Here is an 8078-nt window from a genome sequence, read left to right as displayed (position 1 = left end):
TAGACTCAAGTCCCCAAGTCAGCATGCTGTATGTATGGATTCACATCGAATGCAGATTCGTATCCCCAAAGTATGTTTTGTATGTCTATATTTATATTGAATGTCGACCAGTATCACTGAGTCAGCATGCTGTGTATATATTGATTTTATATCGAATATCGACCCGTATCATTGAGTCAGCATGCTGCGTGTGTAGGGGATCCGTATTGAATGTAGACCAGTGTCCATAAGTCAGCATGTATGATTCATTTTGAATGTAGACCCGTATCCCTAAGTCAGTATGTGTGTATATATCATATTAAATGTGGTCACGTGTCCCTGAGTCAGTATGCCGTCACCGAGTAGGTATGATTAATATAGAATTTAAACCCGTGTCCTTAAGTCTGCATGCCCTGTATGTATAATTAATATAGAATGTAGACCCGTGTCCTTAAGTCAGCATGCCCTGTATGTGTGATTCATACAGAATGTAGACCCGCGTCCTTAAGTCAGCATACCCTGTATGTGTGATTAATATAGAATGTAGACCCGTGTCATGAAGTCAGCATGCCCTGTATGTGTGATTAATATAGAATGTAGACCCGTGTCCTGAAGTCAGCATGCCCTGTATGTGTGATTAATATAGAATGTAGACCCGCGTCCTTAAGTCAGCATGCCCTGTATGTGTGATTAATACAGAATGTAGACCCGCGTCCTTAAGTCAGCATGCCCTGTATGTGTGATTAATAGAGAATGTAGACCCGCGTCCTGAAGTCAGCATGCCCTGTATGTGTGATTAATATAGAATGTAGACCCGCGTCCTGAAGTCAGCATGCCCTGTATGTATGATTAATATAGAATGTAGACCCGTGTCCTGAAGTCAGCATGCCCTGTATGTGTGATTAATATAGAATGTAGACCCGTGTCCTGAAGTCAGCATGCCCTGTATGTGTGATTAATATAGAATGTAGACCCGTGTCCTTAAGTCAGCATGCCCTGTATGTGTGATTAATATAGAATGTAGACCCGTGTCCTTAAGTCAGCATGCCCTGTATGTGTGATTAATATAGAATGTAGACCCGTGTCCTTAAGTCAGCATGCCCTGTATGTGTGATTAATATAGAATGTAGACCCGCGTCCTTAAGTCAGCATGCCCTGTGTGTATGATTAATATAGTCAGTAGACCCGCGTCCTTAAGTCAGCATGCCCTGTATGTATGATTAATATAGAATGTAGACCCGTGTCCTGAAGTCAGCATGCCGTGTATGTATGATTCATATAGAATGTAGACCCGTGTCATTAAGTCAGCATGATGTACGTATGCCCTTGAGTTTGCATGCTGTATGCATGTTCTTGAGTTGGCATGATATATGCATGTTTTGGAGTCGGCATGCTGTATAATGACCGTAAGCTAGAGTAATAACATACTGTATTATTTCCTTGAGACACCACCTGAAGCTTGGGTTTCGTAACATGAATACAAACATCGAATAAAGTTGATCTATCTTGAATATGTCTGGGTATTTTAACTACTGTAGGCTGTTTATTTCTTCTTTTAATGCTTCACTCACGTATGCGTAGTGTAGGAATGTTTGTACTTCATTCTATGTTGGTGGTAGGAAAAATGTAGTGCCGAGTTTAGTACCGAAGGAGTTTTTGCAATGCTCGGGCATATTCTGTTTTTCTTCAAACTTCAAAATTACGCGTACAGCTTTACTGAGTTCCTTCTACATTTAATTATTCGTTTTTCACGGAAAACATCCAGTACGCCAGAAACTATCACGGTTTATTTTACACACATTCTACAATCTATAACAGTACTAAATTATCAATATATACACGAGCTACTGAAATTTGCTTATAAACTACACATTGTTAAAATAAATACAAATATGTAACACTGGTCAACAGTGAAATCATTACTGACTTGAAAAGGCCCTAATCTGTAGTATTTTGGTGTGCCGAACACGAATATAACCGTGAAAAATTTGTATTGGCTCTCGTTTTGAAGATATTCATATACCTCATTTTCTATGTTTCACTGTGTAAATTTCTCCAGTAGGACTGCAGCAACATCCGGAATAATGATGTAACATTGCATAATACCATCATGCTCACATCATCCACAGTTGATTGCATCATTTTCTGATGCAATGCAATACTAATGCCATGCGGCTGCTGAAGTAAGTTGACGTCAGCAGTGTACTATACATGTGTAGGCCTATTATACTAATGCCAGGCGGCTGCTGAAGCTGACGTAAGCAGTGTACTATATAAAACCCAATCAGATAGGTTCAGCATTTAAAATATTTTAGACGTTGTGCGAGACAGTTCAAGCTACTGTTACATAAAACTTATTATTTTATCCATTTACGTACAATAAAGAACAGTAATGCCTCGAAAGTGTGTTAATACCGCGGACAATTTTTGCTATATTTGTGGGGGAGTGACATTTGCCAACCAGAAGAAAAGTATCAATTCTCAAGTGAAGAAGGCATATCATCTTTACTTCGGATGCAAGGTTGGTGACCAAGACAAGCCTTGGGCTCCGCATATATGCTGTGCTACATGTACAACACTGCTTTCACAGTGGTTGAATTGCAAAAGGTCATCAATGCCGTTTGCAGTCCCAATGGTGTGGAGAGAGCCAAGCAACCACCTAAATGACTGTTACTTCTGCTTGGTTCCTCCTCTTTCCGGCGGAATAACGAAGCGAAAGAAGTCGAGAATAGTCTACCCAAACATTCCGTCTGCATTGAGACCAGTTCCACATGGTGAGGGACTTCCTATTCCAGAACCTCCAGCAGAATATTCTCTTGATTCATCTGACGAAGACAAAGGTGAGTCGACCTGTTCTTCTCCTGGTCCATCAGCATGCAGTGATCCAGATTTTCACTGTGGTGCATCATCAACCCCACACAGAATAACACAGGAAGAACTAAATGACCTGATTCGTGATTTGGACTTATCAAAGAACAAGGCAGAATTGCTAGGATCAAGACTCCAACAATGGAATCTTCTAGAAGAAGATGTCACAATTACTGCATATCGAAAGCGCCACCAGCAATTGGAGCCTTTCTTCAGAAAGGAAAGTAATCTGATATTCTGTTCCGATATTGAGGGCCTCATGAATGCTTTAAAAATCACTCATGACCCACAAGAATGGAGACTATTTGTGGACTCTTCGAAACTGAGTCTCAAGGCTGTGCTTTTGCACAATGGAAACATTCTTCCATCTATTCCAGTAGTGTATGCTGTCCACATGAAAGAGACATACGATAACTTAAGGCAGCTACTGAATTCCATTGAGTATAACAAGTACAGCTGGCACCTCTGCGGTGATTTGAAGGTAGTTGCCCTTTTAATGGGACTGCAGCAAGGATATACAAAATACATGTGTTTCTTATGCGAGTGGGATAGCCGAGCAAGGGAAATGCACTACATGAGGAAGGAATGGACTCACAGGCAGAATGTAGCCATTGGAGAGAAGAATATCCAACACCCAGCTCTGGTTGAGGCTCAGAAAATCTTGCTACCACCCCTTCACATCAAACTAGGTTTGATGAAGAACTTCGTGAAAGCCATTGACCGGACTTTGCCAGCATTCCGATACCTGCATGAAAAATTCCCTCGACTCAGCGAAGCAAAGATTAAAGAGGGAGTTTTTGTGGGTCCTCAGATTCGAGAGCTTTTCAAAGATGACCGGTTCAACAACTTGCTGGAAGGTGACGCGAAACAAGCATGGAATGCTTTTCGCCTAGTTTCTACAAACTTCCTCGGAAATGTTAGGGCAGAAAACTATAAGGAACTAGTAGAAGACATGTTGATGAAGTATAAGAAACTTGGCTGCAATATGTCTCTAAAGATTCACTTCCTTCATTCCCATTTGGATTTCTTTCCTAGCAACTGTGGTATTGTTAGTGATGAACACGGCGAACGTTTTCATCAAGATATCGCAACAATGGAACAAAGATACCAGGGAAAATGGTCCACTACAATGCTGGCTGACTACTGCTGGACACTCCTCAGAGATGCTCCCGAACAGCTGTACAAGAGACAGGCGAAGAAATCTAAGATGTAGTCAATGACTTGATTTTTTATAGGTAGGCTATTACAGTTGACCTTTTACTATTGGAATGCATTTCGTTATGTAAACATTAATTTCTTGCAGATTACAAAAAAAACTAGAGCCAATTTTGCAATTTGACTGTCATATTCGTGTTCAGCACATAAAAATTGATAAGAATTGACTAATTTTATTTCAGTAACATGACTTTTGTAAAAATTTGTTGTCCAGTGTAATCTGTTCAATAATAATCTGTTTTTTTTTTTGTTTATGTACTTACAAATGTATCTAATATACTTTTTCAGTTTCTATTAGCAGGTACATATTGCGTTGATATTTGTGTAAATGATTCATTTGTCTTTAAAACAACGCTGTCATCAAATGATGTCATTATCTCCGTCTGTTATCTTCGTCTAGATTTTCATCTTCATTCATTGATTTTAACAAAGTTTTTCGCATCCACAAAAATCAACCAAATGCAGTTTAAACAAATACTCTCGCTGGATTCCGTAAATGTGTATGATACACCGGAAATCGGAGAACGATCTGTATTAAACAAACTTATGAGAAACCAAATCAAACCATTTAGACTGAGTGAAACTAAAGGAAACTAAATCACATCGATATGCTATTTATCTTTAATGGTGAGTACAAAGAACGGAAACGCCATTATGTAGATTTTATGGATCTAATTAGATTCTTGCCAACCTAGAATGAAATACAAAATGGACAAATGTACATTTACATTTTAATAGACCTGAAAAATCAACCGAACGCAAACGATGGTGTTACAATGTAGGTGACACGACAAATATAATGACATTTGATATTTATTCATCAGATTTACAAATTTAAAACATCATTTAAATTTCATTTTGTCATTTCCTATGACTCTGAGAAATTTTAAATCCTACAGAAGACAAGACAGAGTCCTATATGCTCAAAGAAAGTTGGATATTGTCGGAAAATTACAGGGTATGCAATAATGGTGCAGTGATAATCAAAACAGCGAAACATTCTCTAAGGATTTTGTGCGTACCTCAAATCAATATACAATGAATACAAATCAATTATTTTTAAGGTGTTCATTGTATTAAAGTATTTAAAGATTACTAGTTAAAGACTGTAAAACTTGCAAAATTTAAAACGTTTAAAAAATGCAAAACCATCGATTTTCACTGAAGAAGGATGGCAAACTATTTTATCTCAAGAAATATTGTCATATATGTGACAAAATTACAGTTGAAAACAACGTAAGACACGGTTTGTGAAGTTGCCCTGGGAATTTACTGTTGAGATCCACACTATACTACAACATATATATTTAAATGACATGATTCGAAATCAGACATATCCTGGGTTCTAATTTAACCTTATGCACTACTTGCATTTTTGTGTGGGTGGTGGGTGGGTGTCTAGTGAAAAATATTCAAAGTAAAAAGTCCAGTTTCTAGTGGCCTGTTTTAGGCGGACTATTTACTGCTACTAACTATACAACTATCCAGGAGTTTGTCAGTAAGAATGAAATGCAATACTTTTCTATCAGTCAAAATTACATTCAAGTTTTATTATTACATCGGGAAATGAAAATAAATACCTACATGTACATAAAATTGCTTTCATGTTTGTAACTAAAGTCTGGTTTATACACACACTCGAGTTTGTATTTTTGAACCAACAAAGGTTAATAAACAATCGTCCTCACTAGTATTGAACAAGAACGTATTCGAGGTCACCCATTTATTTATTTTTTACTTTTTTGGAGGGGGCTGGGAATTTAAAAAATAAATCTTCGTGATTGGGGGGAGCGTACTAATACATGAAATATTCATGAGGAACAAATATTTACCAGAAGAATCCAAACCGGTACGTATAGTATTAGTAGACAGAAACAATCTGTATGCTTGTTAATCCTTATGTAGATATAGTGGGTAGATGGAAACAATCTGTATATTTGTTAATCGTTAGGTAGATATAGTGGGTAGATGGAAACAATCTGTATGTTTGTTAATCCTTAGGTAGATATAGTGGGTAGATGGAAACAATCAGTATGTTTGTTAATTTTTAGGTAGATATTATGGGTAGATGGAAACAATCGGTATGCTTGTTAATCCTTCGACAGATATAGTGGGTAGATAGAAACAATCTGTATGTTTCTTAATCCGTATGTAGATATAGTGAGTAGATGGAAACAATATGTATGCTCTTAATCCTTAGGTAGATATAGTGGGTAGATGGAAACAATCTATATGCTTGTTGTTAATTCCTGAAAGTTTTACAAGCTTGTTTTGGGATTTCTTTTTTTCCCTCATTTTATTGTTAACTCTTATGTTACGTGTTTCGGCTCGAATAAACAGTGATACAAGAAAGAGTGAAAACAACAAGCTTTGAAAAAAATTAACAAATTATTTATTTCCCTGGAAAAATACTGTAAAAATGAAGAAACAAAATAAGAACTTACGGTTTTAAGAATCAAATCCAAAAATAATCCAAGAATAATCCACGAATAAAATTTAAGAAGTCCTAATATTGAAGTGTTCTAATGAATTCAAGTTCGAGTCCCGGCGAAGAATCAAAGATGGAATGCGATGACGTATGCTATATCCTGTACCGTGTTGAAGTCTACAGTTCCTTGTAGAAACACAAGAAATAATCCAGTGTTTGAATTAATGAAATTTCTTTGTCCAAGAATTCTGAATGAGCACTCATAATATTTCCAGAGAAACGAATTAATCTTTTAGAATCCAAATAATTCGAATAAACATTAAAATGTAATTCCCAAAATGACACAACAAAAGGAATACATTTACGTCTCAGTGTTCAGAAGCAAACTGTGATTATTTCTCTAAAACGATGGTTTAAAACTTGAGTTCTACACAAAACAGAAAGTCGGATAAGGGTCACGTGATCATGTTCACAAATATATAAAAAATCACGCAGCCTGTGTATGTCCTTGATAAGAACCAATCATTTTATTTCGATAATAAAAGTTACTTTACTTCACTAAAAACTATTTACAAGTCGAGGGTCACGTATCCAACACAGCCTCGATCTCAACCTTATTATTCCCACAATAAAATATTAAAAATAACTTGTTCACGTGGCTGTTACTAATTTTGAATTAAAAGGTCAGACTTATGTGTTTACAAGATTGAACAGTCAAGGCCAAACTATTTTCTGGAAAGAGTATGAGTTCCTAGTAAAAGAACTGCATTATTTTGACATATAATTAAATTTTAAAAAAATAGAAAGATTCTAAAACTTACAAACAATTAAATCAGATATAAATTAAATCAAATATACACAACATAACCATCTTCAGATTCCCCTGAAGGTTTTAGTGAAAGTGTTACGAAGACTTATGTGTTTGTGATTAGGATTTTTAACGTACAATTTTTCAGTCATATCGCTACGATGTCTCCAGTGTGGCAGTTCATAGTGATGTCTAGCACTGGGACATCATGCCGCAGACATGTAGCATGATGTCCCACCCAATCTCATTATCCTGACACCAGGCCGACCAGTCCTAACACTAACCTCTTAATGTTGAGTGCCAAGCGAGGCAGCTGTTAGTACCATTTTTGTAAGTCTTTGGTATGACTCGGCTGGGGTTCGAACCCACGACCTCCCGCTTCCGATGCGGATGCTCTAACCTCTAGGCCACCGTAGCGGTCGGAAGACTTATGTGCATATGACCTGGTACAAATCTGAACAAATGTCAACTTTGGTATGAAAGTATACATCAGAAAATCGGAAGTTAAATTTGGGTGATACATTTTTCCTCACACATGTTTTCAATGTAAAACGTTTTTCTTACTTTTTAGCAGTTAAGTCCCAAACTGAAACAGTATAGTTTTAAAATATCTACCTGTACCGCCAACGTATTGAACACAGGCCAAGATGTTGTACAAACAAATACAGACTGACAGTTTTTGCTTCCAACATAATTGTATTTCCATTAAAATATAAATTAAATCACAGATCGAAACGTCTTGTATAAAGATGTAAATCAGTAGAAAGTTTATAACGGACT

Source organism: Sinohyriopsis cumingii, chromosome 11 (genome assembly GCF_028554795.1).
Source record: "Sinohyriopsis cumingii isolate HCF-2022 chromosome 11, ASM2855479v2, whole genome shotgun sequence".
Classification (NCBI taxonomy): Eukaryota; Metazoa; Mollusca; class Bivalvia; order Unionida; family Unionidae; genus Sinohyriopsis; species Sinohyriopsis cumingii.
This window is presented reverse-complemented; position numbering follows the sequence as displayed.